At 46.5% G+C, this 18,046-nt stretch overlaps 1 pseudogene; it reads left to right on the top strand.

Annotated features, from left to right (window-relative positions):
• Nucleotides 1-10,350: 10,350 nt before the first annotated feature.
• LOC109749035 (subtilisin-like protease SBT3.9) lies at nucleotides 10,351-14,102 on the top strand (annotated as a pseudogene).
• Nucleotides 14,103-18,046: the final 3,944 nt, after the last annotated feature.

Below are 18,046 nucleotides of genomic sequence, written 5' to 3'. Positions count from 1 at the left end.
TGTATTGTGACGCCTCCAGGCAAGGCATTGGTTGCGTACTTATGCAAGACAGCAAGGTAGTAGCATATGCATCACGACAGCTACGACCCCACGAGGGAAATTATCCTACTCATGATTTGGAGTTGGCTGCGGTGGTTCATGCGCCAAAAATTTGGAGACACTACCTCATTGGAAAAAAGTGCCAAATTTTTACCGACCACAAAAGTCTCAAATACATCTTTACTCAGCTAGATTTAAACCTCCGTCAACGAAGATGGCTAGAGTTGGTCAAGGATTATGACCTTGGAATAAATTACCACCCGGGTAAGGCCAACGTGGTTGCCGACGCACTCAGTCGAAAACCCGTCAGCTTAAATGTCATATTGAAATCCTTGCCTCCCGAACTCCAAGAGGAGATCGCTCAGCTCAACCTGGTCATAGTGGATGCTGGCCTCGCTAATATTTTGGAAGTTACCCCCACACTTGAGGTAGAGATCCGCAAGGCCCAGCCAGCTGACGCCGAGCTGCAAAGACGTGCCAAGGGCCAGATGGCAGAGCAGACTCCAGATTTTTCCAAGGACAAATTCGGTACCCTATGATTTGGTGGACGGATTTGTGTACCCAATCAACCAGACTTAAAGAAGAAAATCCTGTCAGAAGCACACGAATCATCATATTCCATTCACCCGGGAGGTACGAAAATGTATGAGGACCTTAGACAAATATTCTGGTGGGATGGAATGAAGAAAGACATTGCCTATTTTGTGGCCTGTTGCGACATATGTAACAAGGTGAAGGCAGAGCATCAGAAGCCAGCCGGACTCCTCCAATCGCTGCCAGTTTCACAATGGAAATGGGATGACGTTTGTATGGATTTCATTACGGGATTGCCTAAGACTCGGCGAGGCAATGATGCAATCTGGGTCATAGTGGACACCCTAACCAAGGTTGCTCATTTCATTCCGATCAGCACCAGATACAGAGCAGATCAACTTGCACAGTTGTATGTATCTAGAATAGTCAGTCTGCATGGAGTACCCCGAACTATCACTTCCGACCGAGGTTCCCTGTTTACCTCCGATTTTTGGTCACGCCTCCATCAAGCCTTGGGGACAGCACTGAAATATAGTACTGCTTATCATCCTCAGACGGATGGACAGACAGAACTGGTCAATCAAATACTCGAAGATATGTTGCGAGCTTGTGCTTTAGCCCAAGGACCTAAATGGGAAGACTGCTTGCCATATGCCGAGTTTTCCTATAACAACAGCTTCTAGACCAGTCTAAAAATGTCACCGTATGAAGCTCTGTATGGCCGTAAGTGCCGCGCTCCTTTAAATTGGTCTCAAACTGAAGATAGCCGCATCTTCGGAACAGATCTCATGATGGAAGCTGAGAAACAAGTTAAGGAAATCAGAGACAGATTGCAATTGGCCAAATCTCGACAGAAAAGTTATTATGATGCAAAGGACCAACAGATAAATTTTGAACCCAGAGAACACGTATACCTCCGAGTCACTCCTATGAAAGGAGTCAAGAGATTTCAGACTCGTGGAAAGTTGGCACCCAGATGGTCCATTCCCGGTTATGTCTCGAGTGGGTACTGTTGCATATCAATTGGAACTACCCGTTGAATTGGCAGACGTGCATAACGTGTTTCATGTTTCACAATTGAGACGATGCATATCCCCTCCTGAGAAAAGGACTGCTATGGCTGAGGTAGAGTTGGCAAATGATTTAACTTATGAAGAGAGACCATTTAGAATTTTGGATCAGATGGAAAGGGTCACTCGCAGTAAAGTAAGGAAATTTTACAAAGTTCAGTGGGAGCATCACACAGAGTCAGAATCAACTTGGGAGCGGGAAGAATTTCTACAGTCACATTATCTAGAGTGGTTTTCCCAAGCAACCGAATCTCGAGGACGAGATTCATTCTAAGTGGGGGAGGTTTGTGACAGCCTGGTTTTTGCCCTCTCTCATTTGCTTGATTTTCATTTGGAGTCATTTGAAATTTGGAGTTTTGGAATCTTTTCATATGGACTTAAACACTTGGGTACCCTTGGCTTTCACCCAAGTGCTTCATTTCCCTGTCTAATCATCATTCCCCTTCTGATCCACCCCAAAATAACCTTTGGAATATTTTTCTTAAATGAAAAATATTCATTTTCTCTCAAAAACCCTAGCTAGTTCAATGTGCTCCAAAGCAACCCCAATTTTTATGGCCCAGAAAAATCTGAGATAATTCACAAATATTCGTTGAACCCTAGGGCATCTTCCTGAGCAAAAATATTTCATCACTTTTTGGAATATTTTTGCTATTTTCTGTTCTGGACAGAAATGGTGGTTTCTACAGCAACTACCATTTTACTTGCTCCATTGTGCGTGGGTTTTCTTGTGCATTTTCACCTTAGTAGATCATGGCTAACCTCCAAAGCACAGCCCCCAACTCCCAGCCGTTTGACCTCAGTAACTGCTCAAAGTTAATGACCAGAAACTTACTTGGCATGTAAAAACTCCTCTACTGCACCTGGATCCAAACCAAAGCGTGGTAAACTTCAAAACCACCACGAACAACATGCCAGACATGATTTTTGGACGTAGGCTGGCCTGAGGGAAGAGTTCGCGTGGTGACCACGCGTGTCCACTGTGTCATGCCTGCGTGTCGACGCGCTCTGAGTGCCGCCAGGCGCTCTGTTCGCGCGTGCTCGCTTCCCTCATCTGCCCGAGCATGCCAAACCTCGCCACCATCCTCGTCTCAACTCCATTAACTCCCCTCTGGCGCTCGCCGACGCCGGAGCTCGCTGCAGCAAGCACGGGCACGGTCCGGCCAACCCAACAGTGCGGTGCGCACTGTGCTCGTCGCCTTCTCCTCGTTCCTGTGCCCGTCCCCATTCGCCAACAGTTGCCGCGTGAGCTGCGTCGCCTTCTCCCCCTCTCACTGACGCCGCTAGTCGTCGGGCGCCGTGGACAGGTGTCCACCGGCGGAGCCCGAACCACCCTCTCCGCTCGCCTATAAATGGAGCCGCCCCCAGCCTCCTCGAGCACCATCCACCACTCCCACACAACCCACAAGCGCGTAGGAAACCGTAGCCCGGCCGGGCAGTCCACGGGTCGCCATCCTCGAGCTCGAGATCGCCGGCGATCCCCTCTGGTCGCCACGTTAGCTCCAGCCCCTCCCAGGCCAGGGCGACCCTTCCAGGGCCTCCGCCTCTCTCTGGTGAAGCCATCCCGTCCCCCTGGAGCCCCTGGAGTTGCCTCTGCTCGCCGTCTTCCTCATCTTCGGCGACCACCGTGTTCTGCCTCCGCTTGCGAGGTTGATTCCGACGCCGTCCGACCACCCTAGCTACGCTACGGGTACGGGCAGGTGCGCCTCCGTCCCCTCTCTCCATCTCTCCCTCTCGTTTTGGCCAAGGAGCCCTTGTCGCCGGCGAGAGCTCCGGCGAAGCCACGACTCCCTCTGTTTCCTTCTCCCCCTCCTCCTCACCTGACTAGTGGAGCCCGCTAGTCAGTCACTCTGTACGCGCGCGAAGCGGTACGAGTGGTGGCGCCCCTGAGCTTTACGCCTTGGACGTCACCCCCCCCCCCCAGTTTGTTTATTTTTATTCAAATTCATTTGAATTTACAGAACGCTTCAAACAGCCATAACTCTTCAACCATAAGTCCAAATGAATTGATTCTTTTTGCATTTTTTTTCTTTGCAAAGAAATATAGCAGCTCACCAAAGATGAGATTTTTCTGAGTTGTTTAGAATTTCTGGTGATTTTCAGAAGTGTTCTTGATATTTTCTTTTTGTGCTTAAAATTATTTTCAGAGGGTGAGGCTTGTCTTGAGGATCACCAGAAGGCTTGTGAACCTCATCTGCACTAAGACAAGCCACAACAACATTTCCATGGTGTCATTTCAATATTTATGATTTTCTTACTTGAATGAAATGATTAATCCATGCATTTAAATAACTATTATGTTATTTATATTCTATTAAGTGTTGGTTGGTTATTATGCTTGATTTACAGAATGTTGAAACTAGCTTAGTTGGTAAAGCAAAGCTAAGATCTATTGTGGTGATGATAAGAATAATTTTGTTATGCATGTTAGTAATTACTTAAAATTATTTTCTTGCATAAATAAAATAGTAAAATTTGCTAGAAAATATTCTGTTAAGTACTTGTTTAGTCATTTTACTTGACTTATAGAATGTTTGAACCTAACTTGGTTGGTAAGGAAATTAGGATTTGTTTGTGGTATCATCTTTGCTATGCATGTAGGAAATTAATCGAAGTTACTTTCTTGCATGAGAAAATAATAACACTTGCTGCAAAATATTTTGGTTAAAGTGTGAGCTACCCTGACCAAGAAAGTAATATAAGTTGTTGATGTTTATGCTTAGTGTGAATATGGATGACATCAGTCATTTTCGTTTATATGTGATGCATATGTAGTTTTGTATTTCATGGCATGCTATGACACCGGTCATTTCCGTTTTAAGTTGAACCTGAATATAACTCAACTTGAATAAATCGTTGACTGGGTCATGGTGCCACTGAATCAAGTTTTTCCCAGTGCAACCACATTTTCCTTTGTGGGAAGGCCTTGATTCGGTCCATTGACATTGCCTCTGGTCGGTGCCTCCAACTAGGGAAGGTTATGGCATGCTTACCCTGGCCCGGTAAGCAGGCATAACCTTGTGTGCCCGTTGTTGAGATTATGGTACCGGGTCCCCGAGTAGGATCGTTTTGGCCACGACGATGGTCGTTGTGTCTTTGGTAGACACGGGGCCACCCAGGACTAGCCCGTTGGGGATTGGGTCGGAGTGGCCGGGAGAGTGTCATGGTAATGGAAGGGTTTCATCGAAATGCCGTTGGTCCACCCGAATGGGAGTGCGAGGCCATGGGTTCCGTGGTGTGGGTACAGTGTGCTACCTCTGCAGAGTGTATAATCTATCGATAGCCGAGTCCACGGTCACGGACACCTCGTAGTAGGTCCCACCATGAGTCAATGTTTAATAAAATTTGCACACTAAGTTATGAACTTTGCACTGTTGTTGATGGCTGAAAGGCCATCGAGATGTTCAGGACCAAATATTGGTCGTGGTTGTGATCGCCGTAAGGATCACGAGTTACTCGTGTCAAGACCACGATGGTGGTTTGTTTGTGATCCGAGAATGATCACGGTTGGTAAGTCCGTCCCGAGGGACGTTCGAGCATGATCACAGCATGTTGGACATGTAGTGCATTATTATTAATTGGTTAATTATCATGATATTGTTTGCCATTATGATTATGTCTGTTGTGAGCTTGCAAGTACATTCAATGTACTGACCTGGCGTGTCATGCCAGATTTCAGGAAAGTCTCGTTGGAAAGGAGTGCTGCTCGAGTCTAGATCGTGTCCACATTGGTGTCCCTGTGCTACGGAGTTTCCGCTACGACGTTGTTCCGCTGCCGCGTAGTTGTTATGATCGAGGTCCCTTTATGTTCACTAAATAAGGTACATATTGTTCAGCCGCACCGGGCGTGCTGCTTGGCCTCAACATGTGTTGTAATATAAACTCTGATCCGCTAGCATCAATAAAGCGGTTGCTTTCTGTACCAAGATGTTGTGTGTTGCCTGAAGACATTGGTTTCTGGGCTGGCAATGCATGATAAACCGGTCGCTCTGAGCCGGGGTGCCACACCTGTATCGATCCGCGGCATGGTCCGGACGTACTTTCTCCCGCAAACCAAAGACAAATATGGGGGAGCTTTGCGGGAGTCTGGACAACAGTCACGTAGGACTCTCACACCCCCGGCCCACCCAAAACCCTTCCCGGACCCTGTGCCTCCATCCTCCCTATTTTATCACATTCCTTCTTCCTCTATTGCCTTCGCCGCCACTCCACCACCCCGGCCGCCATGCCACACCCCTGCCGGAACTCTGTGTCTCCGTCATGTCCAGCATTTCAGTCGGGCTCCACCCCGCTTCTCCTCCCTCGCAGTTCAACACCTATCCTCCAACCGCCCAGCCAGGTACCATCTGCTACTACTATACTCACCATGACCGACAACTGTTCGATGAATTGCCGGAGCTAAAAAAAAGTTTTCCCTTATTTCTAGAAATAGATTCTTTTTGGAGTACATATACGAGCACTATGTTGAGTCGTCCAACGAGGACAACTAGGATGAGACGGTGATGATGCATGCGGTCCTTGAAGACGTGTAGCGTACGAGGAGCATGTTCTCAGTTTCAAGGATCAAGGGTCGTCGAGCGCTCAACCGCAACAGGGCACGCGGCACGCTGATGGCTGACTACTTTGCCCCGGATGCACTCTTCACCCCGGATGCACTCTTCACTGACCATTTTTGCTGGCGTTTTCGGATGCGCAGGACTATCTTGGATCATTTGTACCATGGCATCTGGTCCTATAATGACCACTTCGTCTTGAAGAAGGACGCCATGGGAAAGATTGTCTTCTTTGGTTAACAGAAGTGCACGGCCGCACTACGGATGCTTGCATATGGCGCAGTCGCTGATTCATGGGACGAGTACCTACGGATGTCTGAGAGTACATGCAGGGATGCCATGGTCAGGTTTGCAACTGCCATGGTCGAGGTGTTCAGACCTCAGTACCTAAGAGAACCAACTATGGCAGACACCGAGATGCTCTTGGCAATCTTAGAAGTAAGTGGGTGGTCAGGTTTGCTTGGATCTCTTGACTACATGCGTTGGAAATGGAAGAACTGCCCGAGGGCTTTACAAGGGCAATATCAGGGTCATGTTAAGAAGTCCACCATTATTCTTGAAGTAGTTGTTGTTGGGGAATGTAGTATTTCAAAAAAAATCATATGATCACGCAAGATCTATCTAGGAGATGCATAGCAACGAGCGGGGAGAGTGTGTCCACGTACCCTCGTAGACCGAAAGCGGAAGCGTTAAGTAACGCAGTTGATGTAGTCGAACGTCTTTGCATCCAACCGATCAAGTACCAAACGCACGGCACCTCCGCAATCTGCACACGTTCAGCTCGGTGACGTCCCACGAACTCTAGATCCAGCTGAGGCCGAGGGAGAGTTTCATTAGCAGGACGGCGTGGTGACGGTAACGATGAAGTTACCGACGCAGGGCTTCGCCTAAGCACTACGACAATATGACCGAGGTGGAAATCTGTGGAGGGGGGCACCGCACACGGCTAAGAATCAACTTGTGTGTCTTTGGGGTGCCCCTGCCCACGTATATAAAGGAGGGAGGAAGAGGAGGCCGGCCTAGGAGGGGCGCACCTATAGGGGGAGTCCTACTAGGATTTCCAATCCTAGTTGGAGTCCCCTTCCTTTTCCAAGAGGGGAGAGAGGGAAAGAGTAGGAGAGGGAGGGGAAAGAGAGGGGGGCGCCGCCCCCTCCCTAGTCCAGTTCGGACTTGCCATGGGGGGGCGCGGCCACCCCTTGAGGCCCTTCTCTCCTTTCCCGTATGGCCCATTAAGGCCCACTACTTCCCCCGGCGAATTCCCGTAACTCTCCGGTACTCTGAAAAATACCCGAATCACTCAGAACCTTTTCGATGTCCGAATATAGCCTACCAATATATCGATCTTTACGTCTCGACCATTTCGAGACTCCTCGTATGTTCGTTATCTCATCCGGGACTCCGAACAAACTTCGGTCATCAAATCCCCTAACTAACTCATTAGTCACAGTGCTTGCAAGGCTTATAGTGATGATCATTACCGAGAGGGCCCAGAGATACCTCTCCGATACACAGAGTGACAAATCCTCATCTCGATCTATGCCAACCCAACAAACACCTTCGGAGACACCTGTAGAGCATCTTTATAACCACCCAGTTACGTTGTGACGTTTGATAGCACACAAGGTGTTCCTCCGGTATTCGGGGGTTGCATAATCTCATAGTCAGAGAAACATGTATAAGTCATGAAGAAAGCAATAGCAATAAAACTTAACGATCATAATGCTAAGCTAACGGATGGGTCTTGTCCATCACATCATTCTCTAATGATGTGATCCCGTTCATCAAATGACAACACATGTCTATGGTCAGGAAACATAACCATCTTTGATTAACGAGCTAGTCAAGTAGAGGCATACTAGGGACACTCTGTTTTGTCTATGTATTCACACATGTACTAAGTTTCCGGTTAATACAATTCTAGCATGAATAATAAACATTTATCATGATATAAGGAAATATAAATAACAACTTTATTATTGCCTCTAGGGCATATTTCCTTCAGTTGCATCACATGATCTTTGGATTTGGCGTGCCCGAGCCCGAGTCTCACAATGACATCAATGTGATGCAGCGATCATCATTTTTTGCGAGGCTAGCTAAAGGAAAAGCTCCCCCTTGCCTCTATACTGTAATGGACATGAGTACAACATGTGCTACTATGTGGTTGACGGGTTTTATCCTCCGTGAGCTACCTTTGTCAGCACCATCTCTAAACCAGTTGGCCATAAAAAGACTCACTTTTTTTAAAGACAATAAGCAACTAGAAAGGATGTCGAGATGGCATTTGGAGTTCTGCAGGCCCGTTTTGCAGTTTTTCATGGACCTTATAAACAATGGGATCTGAAGACCTTGTCGGAGGCGATGACATGTTGTGTCATCGTGCACAACATGGTCGTCGAGGATGAGGGTGTCGCCACAACTCTAGAATTTGAGAATATGGGTGATCATATCCAACTTTCAGACTAGAATCCGGCCACATTTGAAGAGTTTATACAAATGCATCACCAAATTCAGTATCGACCAACTCACGAGCAGCTGAAGCAAGATTTGATTAAGCATCAGTGGGCGGTTAAAGGGGACAACAATGTTGGGATGTGATATTTGAACTTTTTAAAATTTGAACTAGTCTTGCATGCCGCTATTTGAACGTCTACACACTTTGTATGTGTCTATTTGATTGTGCGGACATAGAAAAATGAGGAAGGCCGGAAGACCGGATGTATGCGGACAGCGTTGGATGGTAACCTCCCGCATCCGTTCGCGGACTGGTTCCCCCTGTTCGCGGACGGATGCGAGAGGAAATTTACGGGTTACCGTCGAAAATGCCTTTACTCCGTTCAACTCCCCAACAGAACCTAGGAATTGTTTTTATATGATCCTCGAGCTCCGGTAGGTTTTTGGGTTAATTTTTTCTTATAAATTGCATCGTTTGTGTAGGTTTTTGGGTGTAGTTTTACATGTAAACTGAACCGTTTCTATTATTTTTATAGAAATTGCAGGAACCCCTGCTCTCTCGAAGAGGTTCTTGAAAAAAAGGAATTTAGCTATTTGAGAAACGAACCGGCCAAACCAATCTTTACGCGTGGAATACTTCAATGGGTCGAATTTTTGTTTCTAAGTTGCCTTCACCTTTATCAACTTTACTAAAGTTTTTTTTTTTGAAAGACCCAGCAAAGCGCTGGTGTCATGACATGGACGCGGCCTGGATGCCCGATGAGCACGGTGCTTCCTATCCGGACCATGGTGTACTCTTTCTTTCTCACGTACGTGTACCACCTAACGCTAACAATGCAAACTGTTGGCTCTCTCTCACGCCGGACTAGAGGTAGACGAAGCATTTTTTTTCTGACGACCAACGCCCCAGCGCTTCAACGCCCCGGCGCTCAAACGCTATTTTTTCTTTTAGCACAATGAAAAAGACGCAGTACATTGGCTTATATAGCCCAGCGCACAGACGCACGCCCAAACGTCACATGCATCCGGCCGCTAACCACGCACGCACGCACTCACTAACTAATGACCTAGCATGCACTAACCACTAAGCGGCATGCACGCAACACCGCGCCTCCACTCTCACCAGCCCGCCCGATCAGTACGCCCTGGCCGGCTCGCACGACGCGCTCATACGCGCCTGCTGCGCCTGGACTTCCAACAGATCATCAACGGTCGCAGCCCTACATGGTGGACTCGGGTGTACACACACCATCGCGACACATACATGCGTACACACGCACACTCGTCACACTTCTGCTGCGTCCCGCACGTCCCGCGCGCATCCGACGCGTCCGACAAGCCCAACCGCATCAGTGCGTCTCGCACGTCCCGCGCGCACATGTGTGTTCTTCCTTGATGTATATGCGTGTGTGTGTAAAATTCATCATCATGTGTGTGTTTGTGAGAGAAGAGAAGAGAGAAACCTCAGGAGAGTTGTGAGATGCAACGAGAGGGAGGAAGACGACGCGGCGCTGCGAGGAGGCGGCGCCAACACAAGCATATCCTTGCTTGAACGGTTCTTGCACCCCCATGGTTTGCCCACTGATTAAACGAAGCTTGTTGTTTGGAGGTCGACCTCATGTCATTAAGACTATACCAGAATGTTGAATATATATAAACCCGGTCAGTTTCAAGTTGTTTAATGGTGGTAGATACGACACGGTCGTCTAGTCCTATTTTTTTCCTCGATCACGTGTGTCACCTAGAAACACGCAATGTTCTTTTGAACTGTTCTTTCTTCTTGGACCCCATGGATAGCACCTGGCTCCTATGCTATATATACATACACGCCACAGCAGAGAAGAGCATAACACTCTTCTGGAGATCAGACATGGGTTCGAGGATAGCTTTCTCTTATTGTGCTCTGCTACAGGTCACACTGCTGCCTCTTTCGGCAAATGCGTCGAGCAAAGTAAGTTATGGTTCCTCCTTGTTCGCAACACTTTAACTTGGGCTTGTTCTAAAATTGTCTTTTGGCCTTTTTGGCATATTAATTTCAGCTCTACATAGTGTACATGGGGGAGAAGAAACATGAAGATCCATCTGTTGTCACCGCTACGCACCATGATATACTAACCTCCGTACATGGGAGGTACTGGCTAGCTAGTAATCCATGTTACTACATATTAGTACCATGCTAACATTATGTCTTGTCTGCAACAGCGAGGATGAATCCCTGAAGTCGATAGTTTACAGTTACAAGCACGAATTCTCTGGGTTCGCGGCAATGCTTACCGAAACCCAAGCTAGGACGTTGGCAAGTAAGTGATAAACATTTATTGTCTTCATTTTATTTTATTTTATTTTACGGCGTGTCTTCATATGTTGTTGGCACGATTGATAGAAAACTAATTCACATTGGATGCTGCAAATGTAGAATCTCTTGAAGTCATAAGTGTAAAACCTAACACTTACCACAAGGCGCACACAACTCGGAGCTGGGACTTCCTGGCCTTGGACACAACAAATCACCACAACAAACTGACCTCCTCCGAAAAGCAAATTACGGTGAAGATATCATCATCGGGGCCGGGTGATCGATTCAGGTTTGTGATCAAAGTTCTAGTTCAAATCCAGAAGTTGTTGAAACCCAAGCCAGGCATTGGAAATGGACATCGGTTGACAACGTGCATGTTTTTGTTGCAGGCATATGGCCTGAATCACGAAGCTTTGACGACAACGGGTACAGCTTTGTGCCGGCACGGTGGAAAGGCATATGTCAGACCGAAACAGCATTCAATGCAACGAGTTGCAATAGAAAGATCATCGGCGCATGGTGGTACTCTGAGGGAATTGACGCCATGGACCTCAAGGGCGAGTACATGTCGCCTCGGGATTTCAACGGCCATGGCACCCATGTTGCCTCGACTATTGCCGGAGGAGAAGTGCAGGGTGTGAGCTATGGCGGCCTAGCCACCGGCACGGCACGTGGCGGGGCACCACGTGCACGGCTAGCAATTTACAAGGTGTTATGGGGCCCAAACACGGCAGCCAGTGACACGGACATCCTTGCAGCCATTGACGATGCCATACAAGATGGCGTGGATGTCCTGTCGCTCTCATTGGGACGGGGTGCCCGTCACGAGTTCCCCGGGACACTTCATGCAGTCTTGAGAGGGATCTCAGTTGTCTTCTCTGCCGGGAATGATGGTCCGGCACCACAAACGGTGACGAATGTCATGCCATGGGTGACGACAGTGGCAGCTAGCACGATGGACCGGGCCTTCCCAACCCTCATATCTCTCGGAAACAAAGAAAAGCTTGTGGTACGTACATACAAATGATGGATTTGCAAGTAGTTACATGTTCTTATATTTCTATTTTGTTAAAAAATATAGGGAAAATGCATTACCAAATATATGTCTATTCAAAAAGAAAACGTCCACTCTCAAAGGATAGAAACATCCCAGCTAGAGAAAAGTCGATAAAGATTACATCATTGCATATGCTAGGTACAGATTAAATAACAAATTCTTTTTACTTTTTTGGTTGACATAACACACAGTTGACTGACCATAATCGTCTAGTTTTACTCCTTTTTTGGCGGGAAATCATTTATGTTTTACATAGTCTAACATGATACGTCAGGTGTTGAACTAGTGTGCGCTGAAACATAGTCGTATAGGTTATCGTTTACCTTTCCTGAAAAAGAAAAACATACTCTCTGATTTGCCTTTCTTCTTAAACACAGGGACAATCTCTTTACTACAACTCAACTCTGAACAGCGACGACTTCAAGGAGCTTGTTCACGCGGGAAGGTAGCGGCATAACGCACTCGGTCCACAAGTTAGATTGTTATTAGTTCCACAATTTATCAAACCATATTCAATTTAAAACTTTTGCGCAGCTGCACGGCGGAGTGGTTAGCGTCAAACAACGTGACCGGCAAGATCGTCCTGTGCTACGCACCAAGGCTGGCGCCCAGCGTGCTGCCTCGAGTAGAGCTGTCCCTCACCATCAACCGTACTGTGGGTGCCGGAGCCAAGGGCCTCATCTTTGCGCAGTACACCACGAACCTCCTGCTGATATGCAAGGGCGGCATGCCCTGTATTGTAGTAGACTACGAAATTGCACAGAGAATTGAATCATACTTGGCGATCACAGAGTAAGAACATGTCGCGTTGCCTGAAAGAGGGGGGATATGTTTTCTTTCTCCCGAAACTAATTTGTGCACGTCGTCTGTCATGATAGGAGTCCAATCGTGAAGGTGTCACCTGGCATGACCGTTGTCGGAGACGGGGTGTTGTCGCCAAGGGTTGCTTCATTCTCGTCCAGAGGCCCGAGTCCTCTATTCCCAGGCATACTCAAGGTACTCCATATGTGAAATTCATATCTCACAGAAAAGATAGTTGTACTTGCGGTGCTTTTAAGCTTCTATTCTCTCGGGAATTAAGAATTGTATCTCCATGGATGTTTGAACAGCCCGACATAACTGCACCAGGCGTCGGCATCTTGGCAGCTGTGCGCGGCTTCTATGCGTTAATGGATGGTACATCCATGGCATGCCCACATGTCTCAGTGACCGCGCTTCTTAAGTCGGTTCACCCTGACTGGTCGCCTGCTATGATCAAGTTTGCAATCGTCACCACGGGTATGTACAATGTGTAGATGAAAAGTTCTTTTGACTATTTTATCTTATACGACTAACTTGTTTCCTGGTAATGATCCCAGCGTCAGTGACCGATCAATTCGGCGTGCCAATCGAAGCAGAGTCGGTGCCGAGGAAGGTAGCTGATCCCTTCGACTTCGGTGGTGGCCACATGGATCCTGACAGAGCCGCTAACCCTGGCTTGGTTTACGATGTGGATGCAAGAGAGTACAACAAGTTTTTTAATTGCACCCTTGGATCGTCCCATGGTTGCGAGTCCTACCAACTCAATCTCAATCTCCCGTCGATCGCTATTCCAGACCTCAAAGACCATGTCACGGTTCAGCGCACTGTCACAAATGTGGGGGCGGTCAGAACAACTTATCATGCGGTACTTGAAGCTCCAGCAAGGGTGGTCATGTCCGTGGAGCCATCTGTGATCACATTCGTCAAAGGAAGTAGCACAAGCATGACATTCAGAGTGTCGTTCACTACAAAGCGGAGAGTGCAAGGTGGGTTTACCTTTGGGAGCTTGACATGGTCAGATGGAAATACGCACTCGGTTAGGATTCCCGTCGCAGTAAGGACTGTGATACAAGACTTTGTTGCAGATACATCTTAAATACATCAACTCAATAGCGTGTGATTGTTCATGCACTCATGTACTTGGCATCGAAAAATGTAGGAAGCACTAACAATCATTTCTTACAATAGTATGAAATAAACATGGTAGTCCTCCATGATTACTGAGATGTATTGATCCTTTTATATGTCCATATACTGGTGAAACATTGTATGATGGCGCCACGTGTAGGGAGCACATACTTCAGGAATTTTTTAATAAAAATATGTACTTGCACGTCTCCCCTTGGATAGTAGAGTATTTCGCCAATCCCTTTGTGTCATAAGAAATTTTATCTATGAAAAAAAGCAACGAGAACGACGTGAATCGCAATACAGTTACACATATTGAAATAATGCTCCAGCCAACTCATCCGAAAGTCCGAACTGATGAAGAGAGATGGGCAATATATTTCAACCCCCCCCACCCCCCCCCCCCCCCATGTCTACGGTCATAGGATCTTTTATTTTAATACTGCGTTGGCAGCGTTTTGAACTCAAGATATTTTGGCTCGGATACCATATTGAATTCTTGCTTCAGCCAACTCATACAAAAGTCCGAACTGATGAAGAGAGATGGGCAATATATTTCAACAACACTGGACAATCATCGTCTGGAATGTGACATGGCTTTGTAACAAAAAAATATACGACACAACACATAAAAGAGGCATAAGAAGGCTAGTAGGTCCGCAAGTGATAGAATGCAAAGGCGTGTGGAGATGACCAAAACAAGGGCTAGGATCACTTTACCCTAGAATTGCCCCTGTAGATGGAGGACAAAGGAAGTTCGGGACCAACTCGTGCCTAGACATTGTGATTTTCCGAACTTGTGGAACCTCTCTCCAACATTCTACCCATAATGTGTGACGTATGTCACTACATTCCTTCCGCAGTACAGACAGGATACTATGGGGAGAGCCAGAAGATCAGGAGCCTGATTTGCGTTGACCATTTGCGGCGGCTAGGGTTCTTACTGGAATTAGGGATCGGGGTATGCGACCATGGGAGGTCCTTAAAATATCTTTGCGAATGTGGCACCGTTGTGAAGCAGCATGATGGAGGCTGGTGGCAGTTGCCGTTTACAGGAATACAGAGCATCCGTACAAACTGGCACAAGACATCATGGTCGTCATGTATCGAACGTGCGCGTGGGTCTGCAAGACCACTATATGGCATTACTTTGGACGGACCCTACCCTATACCAGTGGTAATTACCTCACATGGCCCATATCCCCATGCAAACGAAAGGTTGGTGATTCCATGGTCAGGCGAGCTCATCCGCTCCTATAAATTTGAAGCATAATTTTGGGGAAGTATAGTCCCTAGTTTTTATCATTCTATGGCAGAACTTAGGTGAGTGTTATTACAAGTGTTATGGTTACACTTGAGGTGTCACTAGGCTCAAATGAGTTGACTAGCTAGATACCTACAAGACTTATGAAGTGATTGTGGAAATGTTGGAAATATGAAGTTGCTAGGAAGACAAAAATCTTAATAATAAAATTAACACCACAAGAAATATTGACTTTTATGACAAAACCACTTTATGGAAAAGATAACTCGTCATATAAGTGACCACATCCATGACGGTCACAGCCATAGTTTAGAAAATATAATTAGGAATTCATTGTGCATCACGATCATTGCATAAGCATCATTTGTTTGAGGTCAATGCTAGGCGCGGGTCACGCACTACCCGTCACATGCGGTCCCACGTAGTCGTTCGATCCTTGTATCCCATCCCTTTCTTCCCATCTCGCACGAGATCTAAGAAAACAGCCAGGCACATGGCGGTCGCACCTCGCTGGCACGTCGCACTGCCCGCATCTGCCCTTCGCCGTTTGCCCTTGCCATCAACCGTTGTCGCCGTACTCGTCATCGATGCTCGCAGCAAAAAAAGTTGCTTCGCATCACCGTCCAGTTGGATCCTTTGAAAAATGGTGGTTCTAGCAAAACAAGACTACCATGGTAGCAAAAATAAATGAAGTTTCAAGAAAAAATAATCTCAATAGGACAAATTTGAGAAAGTCGATTATAGCAAACAAAAAAGCCAGATCCAGCAAAACACAATGCTCGTTCCAGCAAAAAAAACTCAGCAGCAAAAACACTAGTAGTTGATTGTAGCAACAATAAAAGCTAGTTCCAGCCAAAAAAATAGTGGTTCCAGCAAAAAGGTCTCATCACCAAAACTCTGTAAACGATTGTAGCAAACAAAAAAAAAGGCAATTCCAGCAAAAGAATACTGGTTCCGGCTCAACCCATCCTCGGATGCAGCTCAATCCCCACCCTTAGATGCAGCTCCCCAGTCGGCACGGTTGCAACTCCCCCTCGCCAGAAGGGGTTGCAGCATCCCATCCAAAAATTACCGTCAGTGGGTGCAACTCCGCTACCATGCGGTTCCAGCTCCACCAAAAGGGGTTGCAGCATATGAGGCATCTCCCAGTGTGCGATGTCGCCACACCTACGCGTCGGTCGTGGCGGCGGGCCCCTAGTCGCCGGCTCACCACGCGTCGGGTGCGTCTCTGCGCATCGTCGATGATGGCCTTGGCCCTCGCTCGTAGCAGTTGTGTAGAGGTTGGAAAAGAAAAGATAATAGCAGATACAATAGTGAGCTTATAACCCGCTTACATGGCAATTTTGTCTATGTGGAGAAGAAAGATATGAAAAAGTAAGAGGAATGGGCTCTAATGCTAGAGCCTAGCTATACACGTGCTCCTAGGCAAAAAACAATAAATATGAAGAAAGAGATAGAGAGAAAATAAAAATAAAAAATAGTACTCTTATATCCTACCTTATAGCTAACCTTATTGTATAAGTGATGACTATAAATGACATGACAACATCATATAGCTAGTTATTGGTTATATACTATTAACCATGCTCTAAGGTAGGTTAGAGAGGCGTAACGTGGGTGGGCCACTGCCACGTGATGATGTCGCGAGGACCGGCCCGACTTTTTGGCCTGTTGGTCGGACCACAACGTTTCGCTTTGTTCTTTTTTATTGAAAATAATGTTTCCCTTTGTTTAATTCTGAGAATGAGGATAAATATTTGATCCCTCTTGCCTTCTAAGAATTTGATACTAGCCATTGATTCATCAAGGGCATATTTGCAGTCCCTTGTGACTCACGCGTATTTGACCTGACACCTTTTTTACACCACACCGTATTCTCCATTTTATGCACAGTGTCATCCCATGTTAACGACACTGCCCGACCAGGTTGTTCACAGGTTCCACCGTCTCACCCATCATGTACAGGCAGTGCGTCATGTACACTTCCGTGCCACAGGAATATGCAAGTTCTGAGAACATGACCATCCTCCATGATACACTAATTACCTTGGTTTTGGGATTAGCAGTACTAGTTCTTAAGGGAAAGTTCTCGCTGCAGGCACCCAGATTTACCCATGATTGAGAATAATAAACTAATTGCAATTTCTTCTGTTGATTACACTTGATTTTCATAATTAAGACACTAACTATAGTAGATTTGGCCCAACTAGTACAAAATCGTTTTAAAACACACTAAAAACAGCAATAAATGTACAAAAAAAATCTTCTTTCTTCATTGAGAACTAATCATTAGACTGCCCCAAAGAATCATTCCATTACAAACATAAAAAAATATTTTGGATAAATTACCCATGGATTCAACAAGCAATGCCAATTGTCTGTATTTAGTGCACACATATTTATCATCAGGTACTCACATGCCGTACATGTTCCAATGGGTGGAGTCCTTTTTTTGGATGGGTTATTGGACTAGTCCTTAGTCAACCAGATTGAACAATATATGTTGCACCTTGTTGTTTTTTACCACGCGATCACCTCACTAAAAAATCGCAATTTTACAATTGATGAAAAGTTATGCAAACAATTTTGTGGTACCAACAACAACACTTCTAATTTTAAGTACTCTAAGTAAGTACCAAAGTCCGGTCACACGAATCATGTCGCCGCCTCCCAACCCAAGCCGCAGCCTCGGTGCCCCTCATCTTCCCGTCTGGTGGCCTCATTGGCGGCAAGAGGAGTGGGGGCCCATCCGTCTCGTTTTATTTTTCTTAGGTTTTTGCTTCTCCAACATCATCAACGAGGTGGTGCCGATGATGGCGTGTTAGAATACGGTCACTCTGGTCTCTTCCT

The sequence above is a fragment of the Aegilops tauschii genome, chromosome 3 (genome assembly GCF_002575655.3).
Source record: "Aegilops tauschii subsp. strangulata cultivar AL8/78 chromosome 3, Aet v6.0, whole genome shotgun sequence".
NCBI classification, from domain to species: domain Eukaryota; kingdom Viridiplantae; phylum Streptophyta; class Magnoliopsida; order Poales; family Poaceae; genus Aegilops; species Aegilops tauschii.
The sequence above is the reverse complement of the archived record's forward strand: the minus strand, read 5'-3'. Positions and strand labels throughout refer to the sequence as shown.